At 38.8% G+C, this 16,744-nt stretch overlaps 1 non-coding gene across 1 annotated transcript; it reads left to right on the forward strand.

Annotated features, from left to right (window-relative positions):
- The first annotated feature begins 10,974 nt into the window (after positions 1 to 10,974).
- LOC149829959 (small nucleolar RNA R71) lies at positions 10,975 to 11,077 on the forward strand. Its single transcript, XR_016433992.1, has one exon. It is a non-coding gene; the product is annotated as a small nucleolar RNA R71 (small nucleolar RNA).
- The last annotated feature ends 5,667 nt before the right edge of the window (positions 11,078 to 16,744 follow it).

Genomic DNA, 16,744 nt, shown 5'->3' on the forward strand with positions numbered 1-16,744 from the left:
CAATAACTAAAACTAGTTCTAATTTTACAAAAATAATAAAACAAATGCTAATTATCAAACAAAAATTAAATAAAATACTAAATTAATTCTAAAATTAACTAAATGAATTCTACTAATGCTGTATGATGATTATGCAACTCCTAAAATGCAGAAACTACTGAAAACAAGTCTAAATTGCCGAAACTAAGAAAATTACGAAACTGCCCCTAACTAGTGTAAAATAGCATTCTGACAGGTTATCGTAAAACCACTGTTTAATAGGGCAAACGAGGTCCGATTTTCCCTAAATTTATTCTGTTTTGCAACTGACAGATTAAACAAACTGACGGTTTTTACAGAATTGAAAAAAAGTATCTGCAACTCCAGATATAAGCGTTTCAAATCTAGGAAAAATCAGGATATCGACAGTCCTGTAATTTGAAATCCAGAAAAAGCGGTTTTTGCAAAACGCTTAAAAATCAAACCAAATCAACTCCGAATGATCTGAAATTTGGTCTACAGTTAAATAACACTTCAATAAAGTGAATAGAAGAAATTTTTTTGGAAAACACAGAATTTTTGCACAGAAAATAATGCTAGTGCGATAGGGCAAAAATCTGGTTTTTATTTGAGTGTACTATTCACTTTATGAATCTATTTTAACACTCTAAAAGAAAAAGCAAACCTAATGCAATCTAAATGACACTGTATACCAATGTATATGCAGATGACTATTACGAATACGCTAAATGCACGACGAACAAAACACGATAAGCAAATTATGACAAGAACTACGTTAACTAACAAGGCAAATGCAACTATGCTAAACAATAAAATGCAATCCGACTACTAAGTTAAACAATATCTAATTACCAATTCAAACAATCACAAATACATTTCACACATACGAAACAAATACGATATCCATACACACACTTCTACACTAAAACTAACTTAGATAAATAAACTAATTAGTATAAAAATCAACATAAATAATACTAAATGAAATTAATTCACTAAAGAACGAAGGCTAGGGTTAGGGTTCACTCGGTTGACTCGACTAGGCTCGGTTTGACTTGGATAGGTTCGGGTTGGTTTGGGAGAACTCGGTTTGGATTAGATAGGCTCGAGCTATGTTTGACTCGACTTGGACAAGTATGGACTTGGATTAGGTTTGGCCTAACTAATTGGGTTCGGTTTTGAGTTGACTTAGTCAACTAGGTTCGGTTGACTTAGGTGGACTCGGTTTGACTTGGATAGGGTTGGGTTAACTTGGTTTAGGTTCACTCAACTTGGTTTAACCTAGGTTAGGTTTGACTTAGACTAGAGTTGACTTGACCTAGGCTCGGTTTGGACTCACCCTGGGTTAGACTAAAACGTGACTCGGGTTAGGTCTTGGTCTCGGACTTAGGCTTATTAAGACTAGGTTGAACTCGGTTTAGGGTTGACTTCATCAACTAAGCTCGGTTTGAGTTAGGTAGGTTGGGATAGGCTCGAATCAAGCTTGACTCGAGTTAGATCTTGGTCTTGGATTAGACCTAGGGTGGACTTAGTCAACTAGGTTCGGGTTGACTTAGACTCAACTAAGTTTGACCTAACTTAGGTTTGACTAGGCTCGAATGGGATAAGGTAATCTCGGTTGACTCACTAGGTTTAGACTAAGGTTTGACTTGAGTTAGATCTAGGTCTTTGACTAGACTCGAATTGTGTTTGACTTGGGCTAGGGTTCAAGTTGACTTGGACACAAGGCCCACCTAACTAAGTCAACTAGGTTAACTCGGTTAGGGTAGGTTTCAATAGGTGGACTAAGGTTGACTCGACCTAGGTGTGGTCTTGACTAGACTCAAGTGTTGGACTAAAGCTTGACTAGGGTTAACTTAGTCAACTGAGGTCGGTTAGAAGGATAGGCACCCAATAAAAATTCAGAGATAATTTTGGAAATGGAGAAGTCCCAAAAATCGTCCTTTTAATGGGGAGTTACAATCTTAATGAGCTTTTAAATCCAATTGGGAAACATGGATCAATGCAATTTCCAAAACCAAGGTGAGGGAAAGCCTTTAATTGCAATTAATTCCTTTTTGAGAAGCCAAACCGTCCAACCTAGATAGTCACACGTTTTTGGCTTTCCAACCAAGAATTTAAGTGCAATTATTTCTTTCTTGAACTCATCAACGCCTACTTTGGAAATTTAATTGATTTTCAAATTGGCTTTTCAAATCTCAATTTGTAACTCCCTATTAATAGGCAATCAAGAATTAAATCCTTCTTTAAATACCCCACACGATTTTTGAAACTTAACTTTTTCCAAAAACTTTCCACATTTCAATGCATTAATTGCCTCTCCTCTCAAAATTCGCCAACTCTAAATTGACTCTACTTTCTAACTAAAAGAATTAAATCTACCTAAGGAATAAAAGGAATTAAATGAAAAAATGATTTCCTAGGAGTTAATGCTAACCTAATTCCCAAAACTTAATTAACCCCTAAAAACGGCTAGGAAAGAAAACCCTAATACATTGAACCTAGACACCTTCCTAACTCAATTAATGACAATTAAGACTTGCTAAAAAAAATTGACCAAGAGCTCAAGGGGAGCTCTAATGGCTGCCGCCCCTCCTTGGGGAAGAAGAAGACTAAAAAAAATAAGAATAAAAACTTAAACTAAAAAAAAAAAAAACGACTTACTAAGGAACCAATATTTTGATAAAACTAAATTAAAATATAATGAAAAGAACTCCTAACTCCACAAATGCAAACATGAACAGCCCTATGCTGGAATTTATTAAGAACATAAAGAATTGAAAAATCGACTTTTGTAATTTTTTGTTTTTCAATAGATCCAAAACACCAAAAACGCAAAATGCTAAAAACGATTATTTAGAACTATCCTAAACAAATGAAATGAACTAACACGACTATATACTGCTGTTAACACCTAAAACACACAGCAACTACACAGTTTACCAACATCAACACATACATTTAACAAAAATACTAAGATCGGCTAGAATAATCCTAGCCGATTTTTTTTCTTTTTCAAAAATAAAATCAAAACAAGACACAAGCACAACCCACGAATAAAAATGAACTAAAATGAAATTTTCTAATGAGATTTTCAGCAAAACAACACAATACACATGCTGGACGAAACAAAAATATCAAAACACAAAAATTTATTTTTATGAAAATCAAGAATCGGCTAGAATAAGTCTAGCCGATTTTTGGATTTTGTTTTTTTTTAATTGAACACAAAATCATAACACATAACCAAACAATTAAAATGAATCAAATTGAAATATTTTTATTGGATTTTCTGTAAAAATTCCACAATGAGACGCGTTGGAAACAAAAGCTCAAATCGGCTAGAAAAACTCTAGCCGATTTACATGTTTTTCTTGAAAAACAATGAGAATAGCTAACCAAACATGAAACCAATAAAACAAAACCTATATCTAACGTGCTGGTCTATGCACGAATGCTACTCTAAGGTTGAACCAAAAATAAAAACACAAAACACACCGAAAATAATAAAAAAAAAGCAACACTCACTTTCGGTTTTAGCTAGAAGAAGAAGACCTACCTTTTGGAAGATCCGGCGACCGGGGGGATGAAGAAGAGCGGACCGTGGCTGGAGATGGACGTCCTACGCAGTTCGAGAATGCTGTACTTCACCAAAAAACAGAACCTTTGCAGCTGCTACACGTTGGAGATCCACCGATGATGGAATGTGAGTCGATCCTTGATCGGAGGATGTAGAAAGCCGGATGGAGGTAGGGCCGGCTCACCTTGGTGGTGTGTTGCGCACTCCCGCCCAAGGTTAATGGTCTCCACCTCTGCTACACCTGCAAAAATACAGAAAAATGGTGAAACTACAGCAAGGAGAAAGAAAGAAATGGAAAGGAGCAAAGAGAAATCGAAGATATGCTTGAAAATCAAGCATAGGTCGGTCTTCAATGGCCAAAACGTTGGGGAAGATGAAGAGGAAGGAGTTGCTGGAGTAGATTCACTGCAAGGGGCGTCCAAACACAGCCAAAGACGCCTAGGGTTCTTTAAAAAAAACTATTTATAGTTTTGACATTTTTCAGAAAGAAGGTTAAAAAAATAAAATTTGCTAGGCGCCACTTTCTAGGGGGTTTTCAGAAAAACTTTTTGAAATGGATATGGATAGGCGTGTGGGTTGGGTTTTGGGCTTTCTAAGAGTTGATCCAAGGTCCAATTAACCTAATTGGGTCGGATATGGATCCGATCCACCTCGAAATTCGTGCCCAAACACTGAAATAGCCATAACTCTCTCATTTTAACTCTGATTTTTCTGAAATTCGAACCATAGCCCCTTACTATCAAAACACATCTAAACATGGGTTTAAAACCTTAAACTTGATACAAAATGCATGAAAAACTTGTTTACATGATGTGCATTTCATGCATCATCAAATACCCCCATGCTTGAATGTTTGTTAGTCCCTTAACAAACCCTAATCATGATATGCCCTGAAGACAAGAAATGCTAAGCATGAATGCATAATACTAACTCACTTTCGTAGGAATCACGGTTGCATTTAGCGTATGCAACAAGCCCTTTAAACCCCTAGCTTACACTAGTGGACGAGTAAGGTCTCGTGAGGGTTTGCAGAGATGCTACCCACAAACATCAATGAAATGCGAGGATGATTTTTCAAAAATATAAGGCTCTTAAGAATGCAGTTAGAACAAATATTTCATGTAATTGACATTCTCAAAACAAGTTTAAAAATCTCATACCGCCACAGTAAAAATTCTTTTCCTTCACTTTTCTAATATTGTAGCTAGTTCATGATTTTTCTCTGAAAGTCAAGTATTCTCATGTTTTACTCATTTATTATCACTTGTATATTTTCTGCACAGTAATACACATATATGCCTAAGCAATGAAAATTTTCTCATTCAACACATTCTTTTTTTCTCATTTTCACTCTTTTTTCAACTTTTGATCTCTTGCGCATTCTTCTCATATGAGCACTATTTCAAATAGTCAGTTTTCGTGACCCGTGTAGCGAGCTTTGGGTCAGTGACTCCCAAGCTGGCCAACCTTAGGGCACTAGATACAAAGTATCCCTCGGACTTAATTGCTCGAGTCACTAGACCTTCTATTCTAATAGTTTACGTATAGTCTGTCTCTCGTCATGTGCAATGTCTCTATCTCTTAGGCTTTCTATGCAGTCCATGTAACAAGCTTTCGAACCGATGGCTCCCAAACCAGCTGGCTTTGGGGCACCAGGTGTAAAACACCCTTCAGATTCTACTTACTCGAACTACAAAGGCCACAGATATCGACTTAGACAAGAAGATGATCTCCTTCGTTATCCTTTTCGTTAAGATACTCAAACACTTCATCTCGTGTCTGAGTTCCACTACTAGGATTCACGAAGACATCAACAACTAAACGTAGCTCTATTCTTTTAAACTCATTTTTCAACCACATCTTTCCATTGCTTATTTCTTTCAGAAAACATACTGTGCATACTTATACTAAAGTGATTCAAAATTTTCTAACAATCAAATACTATCTTTTCTTTGAATTTTCTCATGAATAACTACTCTATTTGACTCAGTTCAGAATTTTTTTTTTATGGGGCTTAAAAATTTATAAACTGTTAGATTATGCCAAAAATAATCATATATGCGACAACTTATTCTCAAATGCCTACTTAGATTACCAGTCATACAAAAAATTTTGAAATTTTTTTGTGTGCATGCATCTAAACCACCCCCTCATGCTTGAATGACACTGTCCCTAGTGGCATACAAAATAAGTAAAAATGTAATGCACATGCACACTAAAAGACACTAACAAAAATATGGGAGAAAGGATAGATACAACCTGATTTGCTCTGAGCTTCTGAAGTAGAATTTCATCTGATCTTTTAATTCTTTGAAAGCTCTTCCATGCACCTGGTAACTGATACACAAGGCGTTAGATTCATCCTGCATACATCAAAACAAATGTTAGCACATATGAAATGAAATACTGAATAAAGAAAAACCCTGAAATGAAAAACAAATTAATGTACATATGATACATCCCTCTGGTCGAATCCTCATGCCTTCGTGAGATGCACTATCTCACACTCACCATCCTGCAAGGCATCTGAAATGAAGGGCTTCAGTCTTTGCCCATTTACCTTGAATGTACCTTGGGTCATAGGATCGAATAATGTCACTGCTCCATGGGGAAATACTTCTTTCACGATGTAAGGACCTCTCCATCTCGATCTCAACTTTCCTGGGAATAAATGCAAACGAGAATTGTATAGCCACACTTTCTGATCTGGTTCAAACACTTTCCTGACAATATGCTTATCATGAAATGCTTTCGTGCGAGCTTTGTATAATTTGGCATTCTCATACGCATCATTCCGGAGTTCCTCTAATTCTGAGAGTTGCAATGCTCTCTCTTTGCCAGCCTGGGTGAGGTCAAAATTCAATTTCTTGATAGCCCAATAAGCTCTATGCTCTAGCTCGACAGGAAGATGGCATGCTTTCCCGAATACAAGGCGATACGGGGACATACCAATGGGAGTCTTAAATGCAGTTCTATATGCCCAAAGTGCATCATCTAAGCGCTGAGACCAATCCTTGCGGTCCGGGCGAACTGTCTTTTCTAAAATTCGCTTAATCTCCCTATTGGACACTTCAACCTGTCCACTAGTCTGCGGATGATATGGAGTGGTGAATCTATGATTGACAGAATATCTTCTCAGAAGAGCAGCTATCTGTACATTCCTAAAATGCTTGCCACCATCGCTAATCATCGCACGTGGCACCCGAAAACGACTGAAAATGTTATGCTTAATGAACTTAAGCACTACTCTATGATCATTGGTCTTGGTTGCCACAGCCTCGACCCACTTGGACACATAATCAACCACCACCAGAATGTATAAATTTCTGAATGAAGGCGGAAATGGTCCCATGAAATCAATGCCCAAAACATCAAAAATCTCGACTATCAAAATCGGAAGCAAGGGCATCATGTCCCTCTTGGGCATGTTGCCAATCTGCTGACATCGCAGGCATCGCCTACAGAACTCATGAGCATCCCTGTGGAGTGTGGGCCAATAAAATCCTGACTGCAAAACCTTTGCAGTCATTTTCCTACTGCTAAAATGCCCTCCACAGGCTAATGAATGAGAAAAATTCAAAATGGACTGGTACTCCTCCTCCGGAACACATCTCTTAATGATCTGGTCAGCACAGTATTTGAACAACTCTGGTTCATCCCAATAATAGTGCCTTACCTGAGATAGGAATCTCTCACGCTCATTCTTGTTCCAATGCTCAGGTATCTGCCTCGAAACCAGATAGTTCACAATATCTGCAAACCAGGGTAACTGCGGTGTACTGACTGACATGATCTGCTCGTCGGGGAAAGAATCACTGATCGGCCTCTGATCCTGCGTGGTCTCCACGATCAGTCTAGAAAGATGGTCTGCTACTATATTCTCGCTTCCCTTCTTATCTCGAATCTCGAGATCAAACTCCTGTAGTAGTAGGACCCAACGAATCAATCTCGGTTTGGTGTCTTTCTTATTCAACAAATATTTCAATGCAGAATGGTCAGAATAGACAACCACCTTTGAACCGAGTAAATAGGACCTGAATTTATCCAATGCAAAAACTACCGCAAGTAGCTCCTTCTCTGTCGTAGTATAATTCATCTGAGCATCAGACAGAGTTCTACTCGCATAGTAGATCACATAGGGCTTCCTATCAATGCGTTGTCCTAAAATGGCCCCCATAGCGTAATCAGATGCATCACACATAATCTCAAATGGGAGAGTCCAATCTGGAGGTCTCAAAATAGGTGCAGTAATCAAGGTCTCTTTGAGAATCTCAAAGGCCTTCATACAATCCTCACCGAAAACAAAGGGCTGGTCTTTCTCCAATAAAGTGCAGAGCGGTCGAGAGATTTTGCTGAAATCTTTTATGAACCGCCTGTAAAATCCTGCATGCCCTAAAAATGATCGAATCTGCCTCACAGAGGTGGGTGGAGTCAAACGGGAAATGGATTCCACCTTCGCTCTGTCAACCTCAATACCACGCTTGGACACAATGTGTCCTAGCACAATCCCCTCCTGGACCATAAAATGGCTCTTTTCCCAACTCAGGACGAGATTGGTCTCCGCACACCTACTCAGTACTCGAGCAAGTTTTTGGAGGCAATCTTCAAAAGAAGAGCCATACACTGAAAAGTCGTCCATAAAAACTTCCATCACATCATCAATCATGTCCGAGAAGATAGCAAGCATGCACCTCTGAAAAGTAGTCGGGGCATTACAGAGCCCAAACGGCATACGTCTAAACGCGAAGGTGCCATAAGGACATGTAAATGTGGTCTTCTCCTGGTCATCAGGATGGACAGCTACCTGATTGTATCCTGAATATCCATCTAGAAAGCAGTAGTAGCTTTGCCCTGCGAGTCTTTCTAAGATCTGATCAATGAATGGCAATGGGAAATGATCTTTCTTAGTTGCCACATTCAGTTTCCTATAATCGATGCAGACTCGCCATCTTGTAGTGGTCCTCATCGGAATTCTCTCACCCTTCTCGTTCTCAACCACAGTGAGTCCTAAGTTCTTCGGCACAACCTGAATCAGACTGACCCACTGGCTATCAGAAATAGGGTAAATGATTCCGGCATCCAACCACTTCACCACCTTTTTCTTCACCACTTCCTTCATGTTGGGATTTAGCCTTCTCTGTATATCCCTAAATGGCTTGACTTCCTCATCACAATGGATTCTATGCATGCAGAATGAAGGATCAATCCCCTTCAGATCAGCAACTCCCCAGCCAATCGCTGCCTTGTGCTCTCGAAGAATAGTCAGCAGTCTCTGTTCCTGCTCCTCAGTGAGCAAGGACGAGATGATCACAGGCAGAGTCTCATTATCTCCGAGATAAGCATACTTGAGTGAATCCGGTAAGGGTTTCAACTTGAGTTTCGGAGGTGACTCGATCGAAGACTTGGCGGGGGTCTCCGCAAGTGGTGGAAGAGGCTCCCTGATAGCTCCCCAAGGTGGTCTCTCTGACGACACTCTAGACACATCTACACTACTATTCTTCTCTATATGGTATAGATCTAAAGAATCCTCAGTAATGTACAACTCGGGCTGCTCCTCCACTAACTGATGTGCAATGTCTACATGAAAGCAGTCCATGTCTCCTGCTGGTCCCATCGCGACATTGAAAATATTCAGCTTGACTTTCCGATTGCCGAACGAGAGATCCATTGCTCCGGTTCTACAATTGATGCACGCATTGGCAGTCGCCAAGAATGGTCTGCCTAAAATTATCGGAGTCTGGTGCTGGCTGTCTACTCCTTCCATATCAAGAATAATAAAATCGACTGGAAAATAAAAGTCATCCACCTTAACTAGCACGTCCTCCAAGACACCTCTCGGTACCTTGACGGAACGATCTGCCAGCTGCAGTGTAATCAGAGTCGATCTCATCTCTCCTAGCCCGAAAGAATCAAAGAAATATCCGGGTAGAATGTTCACGCTTGCTCCAAGATCGAGCAATGCGCGTTCTATCCGAATGTTCCCTATAGTACACGCAATGATAGGGGCTCCAGGGTCCTTGAGCTTTGGTGGTGTCTGATGCTAAAGTACTGAACTCACCTGCTCACTCAGATGGACCCTGTTAGGAACTCTCTCTCTAGATTTATGCTTCTGCGTACATAGTTCCTTCAGGAATTTGGCATATGCCGGCACCTGCTGAATAGCATCGAGCAAAGGTAGGTTGATCTGCACATGCTTGAAGATGTCAAGCATGTCTTGGATCTTCGCACCTTGCTTTCCTCTATATCCGGGAGACTCTAATGCTTTGGGATAGGGTGGTGGGGGAATATACTCTGTTGGCTCCTCCTCTTTGTGAGAAGGCTCACTCTTATCCTTCTTCTCTGAGGATGAAGATAATGATGATGATGAAGGTGATGATGAGGATGGGGATGATGATTGAGCCGACGTAGGTGAAACAATGGTCTCTGGCTCCTTTATCCTCTCTCTACTCTCTCGCTCTCTGCTCTCGATGTGATACTCATGTCCACTCCTCAGGGCCATAACCGATTTGGCCTGCTGCTGTGTCTCAGTATGAAATAGGCCTCCAGTCATCTGGTCCTTACCCTTCGGGTTCATGACAGCCTGACTCAGCAATGTATCCTCGGGTCTCCTACTAATAGCCTCAGCTAACTGTCCCATTTGCGATTCTAACTTCGCAATGGACTGCGTATGCGAACTCAAAATCTGGCTACACTTCTCGAAGGCGTTCTGATTAGAGGTTTTCACCTCTTGGAATGCCTGGAGAAGTCTCTCCTCAAAAGATGTCTGCGGGGCAGACTCCTGCTGAATCGGGGGAGTGACAGAAGAAGAAGAAGACTGAGAATAGTTCGGTCTTTGAAATGACTGAGTAAAAGATGGCTGCCGAACTGGCTCAGAGGGTGTAGGCCTCTGTGTGGAAGACTGTGGATACTTCCACGAAAAATTGGGATGGTTACGCCAACCCGGATTATATGTCGATGAAAATGGGTTATTCGGCGGTCTGACGTAACCCTGAGCTGCCTGAACTTGTTCTTGAACAAATTCAGGGTACTGAGCTGCCGAAGGGCACTCAGTGATCTTGTGTGCCGGACTGGCACAAAGAGTACACACCTGCTGTGTAGTGGATGGTCCTGAGAGAAGCTGGTCCAGCTTCTGAGCAATCATGTATACCTTGCACTGTAGTGCAGTAGATGGACCAATCTCAAGAACACCAGCTTTCTTCTGAATGCTGGGTGTGGCTCTATAAGAATGAGAGCTCGAAGCATGGTGGAGTGAATTCTCGGCCAATGTATCAAATAGCCTCCATGCTTCGTCCTCGCTCTTCAGCATGAATGTCCCTCCACATGAAGAGTCGATCATCTGACGATTCTTGTCAGACAATCCATCATAGAAGCTCTGCACCAGTTGCCATTTCGGCACCTGATGATGGGGACATTTCCTGAGGAGATCCTTCATTCTCTCCCAGGTCTCATGAAAGCGCTCACCATCTAGCTCTGAAAAGCTAGTGATGGCTCTACGATATTGGTTCGTGCGACCAATGGGAAAGTATTTCCGAAGAAACTCGTGTTGCAACTGATCCCAGGACTCTATTTCTACAGAATCTAAGGACTTTAGCCAATACTTGGCTTTGTCCTTCAATGAAAAGGGGAATAGAGTCAACCTTAAAGCATCATCATCGAAATTTTGTATCTTAACAGTAGAACAGATTTTGAGGAATTCATCTAAATGTCGGTAGGGATCCTCATGACTAAGGCCATAAAAGGATGTAAGCATCTGAATAATGCTGGCCTTAATCTCATAATGTGGCGCTCCTATATCGGGTCTCCGAATGCAGGATGCCTGCACATAATCTGTGAGAATGAAGTATTCCCGCAGAGGGCGTGAAAGAACTGGGGGTGGAGGTGGAGGATCCATGTCAGCCATTGTTGCCGAACTTCGATGAGAATGTAAAATTCTCTCTGGGTTGTCAACAAATGGGTGTAATGGGGTTCCTAGACCTCGTCGCCCCTGCATACACTGGTACTAAGACCAGATGTAAGCAAATGACCTAAATCTAAAAATAAAAACAAACTAACACAAGTACTAAAATGTAAATAAACAAATAACAGTAACTAAAAACAAACAGATATGCTATCTAGCTAAGTCAGAATTCTATACTAAATAAATAAGTAACAAAGTAAACTATTCTAAAATGCTAAAACAAATAAATACACGAAATCACAAACTATGTTTTTCTAAAACCCACCTGTCTAATCGCTCCTTGCAGAATGATAATTAAGTGAATCCTAAAAAGAACAATACGTGAATCCTATATTTACTAACTATGTTAATCCTATATTCACTTACTAATCCTACTAACTAAAAATAAAACAACTAATTAACTAACTAAAACAAATTAATAAATCAAACTCTAAGAAATAAAGTAATTAATTCGCCGTTCCCCGGCAACGGCGCCAAAATTTGGTTGATATTTTGAAATGATCTTTTTAAAACAATTATGTTCAATAAAACTTTGGAAAATCATCAACCAAAAATATAAAAACCGACTTTCCACGAACTGGTAAGTACGGGTCGAATCCTCAAAGAGCAGGAATTAATCACAATATTTCTAGAAAATTTAATTTATTAATGACAAATGTCAATCTACAATTATAAAGTTAATACAACTACAATTAATCACTAAAATGAAAATAAATAAGCACGCAGTCTTCTGCTCCACACCAAGGGTATTTCTGTGTTTTCGCCAATTAGAGAATCTTTGCACTTAGACAATAACCCTGGAAACTAAATATACTTTTCACCTAAAAATGCAGAAAATACAAAATTAGTATTCTATTCTAACAATGCAAACAATAACTAAAACTAGTTCTAATTTTACAAAAATAATAAAACAAATGCTAATTATCAAACAAAAATTAAATAAAATACTAAATTAATTCTAAAATTAACTAAATGAATTCTACTAATGCTGTATGATGATTATGCAACTCCTAAAATGCAGAAACTACTGAAAACAAGTCTAAATTGCCGAAACTAAGAAAATTACGAAACTGCCCCTAACTAGTGTAAAATAGCATTCTGACAGGTTATCGTAAAACCACTGTTTAATAGGGCAAACGAGGTCCGATTTTCCCTAAATTTATTCTGTTTTGCAACTGACAGATTAAACAAACTGACGGTTTTTACAGAATTGAAAAAAAGTATCTGGAACTCCAGATATAAGCGTTTCAAATCTGGGAAAAATCAGGATATCGACAGTCCTGTAATTTGAAATCCAGAAAAAGCGGTTTTCGCAAAACGCTTAAAAATCAAACCAAATCAACTCCGAATGAGCTGAAATTTGGTCTAAAGCTAAATAACACTTCAATAAAGTGAATAGAATATTTTTTTTTGCAAAACACATAATTTTTGCACAGAAAATAATGGTAGTGCGACAGGGCAAAAATCTGGTTTTTATTTGAGTGTACTATTCACTTTATGAATCTATTTTAACACTCTAAAAGAAAAAGCAAACCTAATGCAATCTAAATGACACTGTATACCAGTGTATATGCAGATGACTATTACGAATACGCTAAATGCACGACGAACAAAACACGATAAGCAAATTATGACTAGAACTACGTTAACTAACAAGGCAAATGCAACTATGCTAAACAATAAAATGCAATCCGACTACTAAGTTAAACAATATCTAATTACCAATTCAAACAATCACAAACACATTTCACACATACGAAACAAATACGATATCTGTACACACACTTCTACACTAAAACTAACTTAGATAAATAAACTAATTAGTATAAAAATCAACATAAATAATACTAAATGAAATTAATTCACTAAAGAACGAAGGCTAGGGTTAGGGTTCACTCGGTTGACTCGACTAGGCTCGGTTTGACTTGGATAGGTTCGGGTTGGTTTGGGAGAACTCGGTTTGGATTAGATAGGCTCGAGCTATGTTTGACTCGACTTGGACAAGTATGGACTTGGATTAGGTTTTGCCTAACTAATTGGGTTCGGTTTTGAGTTGACTTAGTCAACTAGGTTCGGTTGACTTAGGTGGACTCGGTTTGACTTGGATAGGGTTGGGTTAACTTGGTTTAGGTTGACTCAACTTGGTTTAACCTAGGTTAGGTTTGACTTAGACTAGAGTTGACTTGACCTAGGCTCGGTTTGGACTCACCCTGGGTTAGACTAAAACGTGACTCGGGTTAGGTCTTGGTCTTGGACTTAGGCTTATTAAGACTAGGTTGAACTCGGTTTAGGGTTGACTTCATCAACTAAGCTCGGTTTGAGTTAGGTAGGTTGGGATAGGCTCGAATCAAGCTTGACTCGAGTTAGATCTTGGTCTTGGATTAGACCTAGGGTGGACTTAGTCAACTAGGTTCGGGTTGACTTAGACTCAACTAAGTTTGACCTAACTTAGGTTTGACTAGGCTCGAATGGGATAAAGTAATCTCGGTTGACTCACTAGGTTTAGACTAAGGTTCGACTTGAGTTAGATCTAGGTCTTTGACTAGACTCGAGTTGTGTTTGACTTGGGCTAGGGTTCAAGTTGACTTGGACACAAGGCACACCTAACTAAGTCAACTAGGTTAACTCGGTTAGGGTAGGTTTCAATAGGTGGACTAAGGTTGACTCGACCTAGGTGTGGTCTTGACTAGACTCAAGTGTTGGACTAAAGCTTGACTAGGGTTAACTTAGTCAACTGAGGTCGGTTAGAAGGATAGGCACCCAATAAAAATTCAGAGATAATTTTGGAAATGGAGAAGTCCCAAAAATAGTCCTTCTAATGGGGAGTTACAATCTTAATGAGCTTTTAAATCCAATTGGGAAACATGGATCAATGCAATTTCCAAAACCAAGGTGAGGGAAAGCCTTTAATTGCAATTAATTCCTTTTTGAGAAGCCAAACCGTTCAACCTAGATAGTCACACGTTTTTGGCTTTCCAACCAAGAATTTAAGTGCAATTATTTCTTTCTTGAACTCATCAATGCCTACTTTGGAAATTTAATTGATTTTCAAATTGGCTTTTCAAATCTCAATTTGTAACTCCCTATTAATAGGCAATCAAGAATTAAATCCTTCTTTAAATACCCCACACGATTTTTGAAACTTAACTTTTTCCAAAAACTTTCCACATTTCAATGCATTAATTGCCTCTCTTCTCAAAAATCGCCAACTCTAAATTGACTCTACTTTCTAACTAAAAGAATTAAATCTACCTAGGGAATAAAAGGAATTAAATGAAAAAAAGATTTCCTAGGAGTTAATGCTAACCTAATTCCCAAAACCTACTTAATTAACCCCTAAAAACGGCTAGGAAAGAAAACCCTAATACATTGAACCTAGACACCTTCATAACTCAATTAATGACAATTAAGACTTGCTAAAAAAAATTGACCAAGAGCTCAAGGGGAGCTCTAATGGCTGCCGCCCCTCCTTGGGGAAGAAGAAGACTAAAAAAAATAAATAAAAAGAATAAAAACTTAAACTAAAAAAAAAAAAAAACGACTTACTAAGGAACCAATATTTTGATAAAACTAAATTAAAATATAATGAAAAGAACTCCTAACTCCACAAATGCAAACATGAACAGCCCTATGCTGGAATTTATTAAGAACATAAAGAATTGAAAAATCGACTTTTGTAATTTTTTGTTTTTCAATAGATCCAAAACACCAAAAACGCAAAATGCTAAAAATGATTATTTAGAACTATCCTAAACGAATGAAATGAACTAACACGACTATATACTGCTGTTAACACCTAAAACACACAGCAACTACACAGTTTACCAACATCAACACATACATTTAACAAAAATACTAAGATTGGCTAGAATAATCCTAGCCGATTTTTTTTCTTTTTCAAAAATAAAATCAAAACAAGACACAAGCACAACCCACGAATAAAAATGAACTAAAATGAAATTTTCTAATGAGATTTTCAGCAAAACAACACAATACACATGCTGGACGAAACAAAAATATCAAAACACAAAAATTTATTTTTATGAAAATCAAGAATCAGCTAGAATAAGTCTACCCGATTTTTGGATTTTGTTTTTTTTTAATTGAACACAAAATCATAACACATAACCAAACAATTAAAATGAATCAAATTGTAATATTTTTATTGGATTTTCTGTAAAAATTCCACAATGAGACACGTTGGAAACAAAAGCTCAAATCGGCTAGAAAAACTCTAGCCGATTTACACGTTTTTCTTGAAAAACAATGAGAATAGCTAACCAAACATGAAACCAATAAAACAAAACCTATATCTAACTTGCTGGTCTATGCACGAATGCTACTCTAAGGTTGAACCAAAAATAAAAACACAAAACACACCGAAAATAATAAAAGAAAAGCAACACTCACTTTCGGTTTTAGCTAGAAGAGAAGGAAGAAGAAGACCTACCTTTTGGAAGATCCGACGACCGGGGGGATGAAGAAGAGTGGACCGTGGCTGGAGATGGACGTCCTACGCAGTTCGAGAATGCTGTACTTCACCAAAAAACAGAACCTTTGCAGCTGCTACACGTTGGAGATCCACCGATGATGGAATGTGAGTCGATCCTTGATCGGAGGATGTAGAAAGCCGGATGGAGGTAGGGCCGGCTCACCTTGGTGGTGTGTTGCACACTCCCGCCCAAGGTTAATGGTCTCCACCTCTGCTACACCTGCAAAAATACAGAAAAATGGTGAAACTACAGCAAGGAGAAAGAAAGAAATGAAAAGGAGCAAAGAGAAATCGAAGATATGCTTGAAAATCAAGCATAGGTCGGTCTTCAATGGCCAAAACGTTGGGGAAGATGGAGAGGAAGGAGTTGCTGGAGTAGATTCACTGCAAGGGGCGTCCAAACACAGCCAAAGACGCCTAGGGTTCTTTAAAAAAAACTATTTATAGTTTTGACATTTTTCAGAAAGAAGGTTAAAAAAATAAAATTTGCTGGGCGCCACTTTCTGGGGGGTTTTCAGAAAAACTTTTTGAAATGGATATGGATAGGCATGTGGGTTGGGTTTTGGGCTTTCTAAGAGTTGATCTAATTGGGTCGGATATGGATCCGATCCACCTCGAAATCCATGCCCAAACACTGAAATAGCCATAACTCTCTCAATTTAACTCCGATTTTTCTGAAATTCGAACCATAGCCCCTTACTATCAAAACACATCT

Source organism: Nuphar pumila, chromosome 8 (genome assembly GCF_984573655.1).
Source record: "Nuphar pumila chromosome 8, dmNupPumi1.hap1.1, whole genome shotgun sequence".
Classification (NCBI taxonomy): domain Eukaryota; kingdom Viridiplantae; phylum Streptophyta; class Magnoliopsida; order Nymphaeales; family Nymphaeaceae; genus Nuphar; species Nuphar pumila.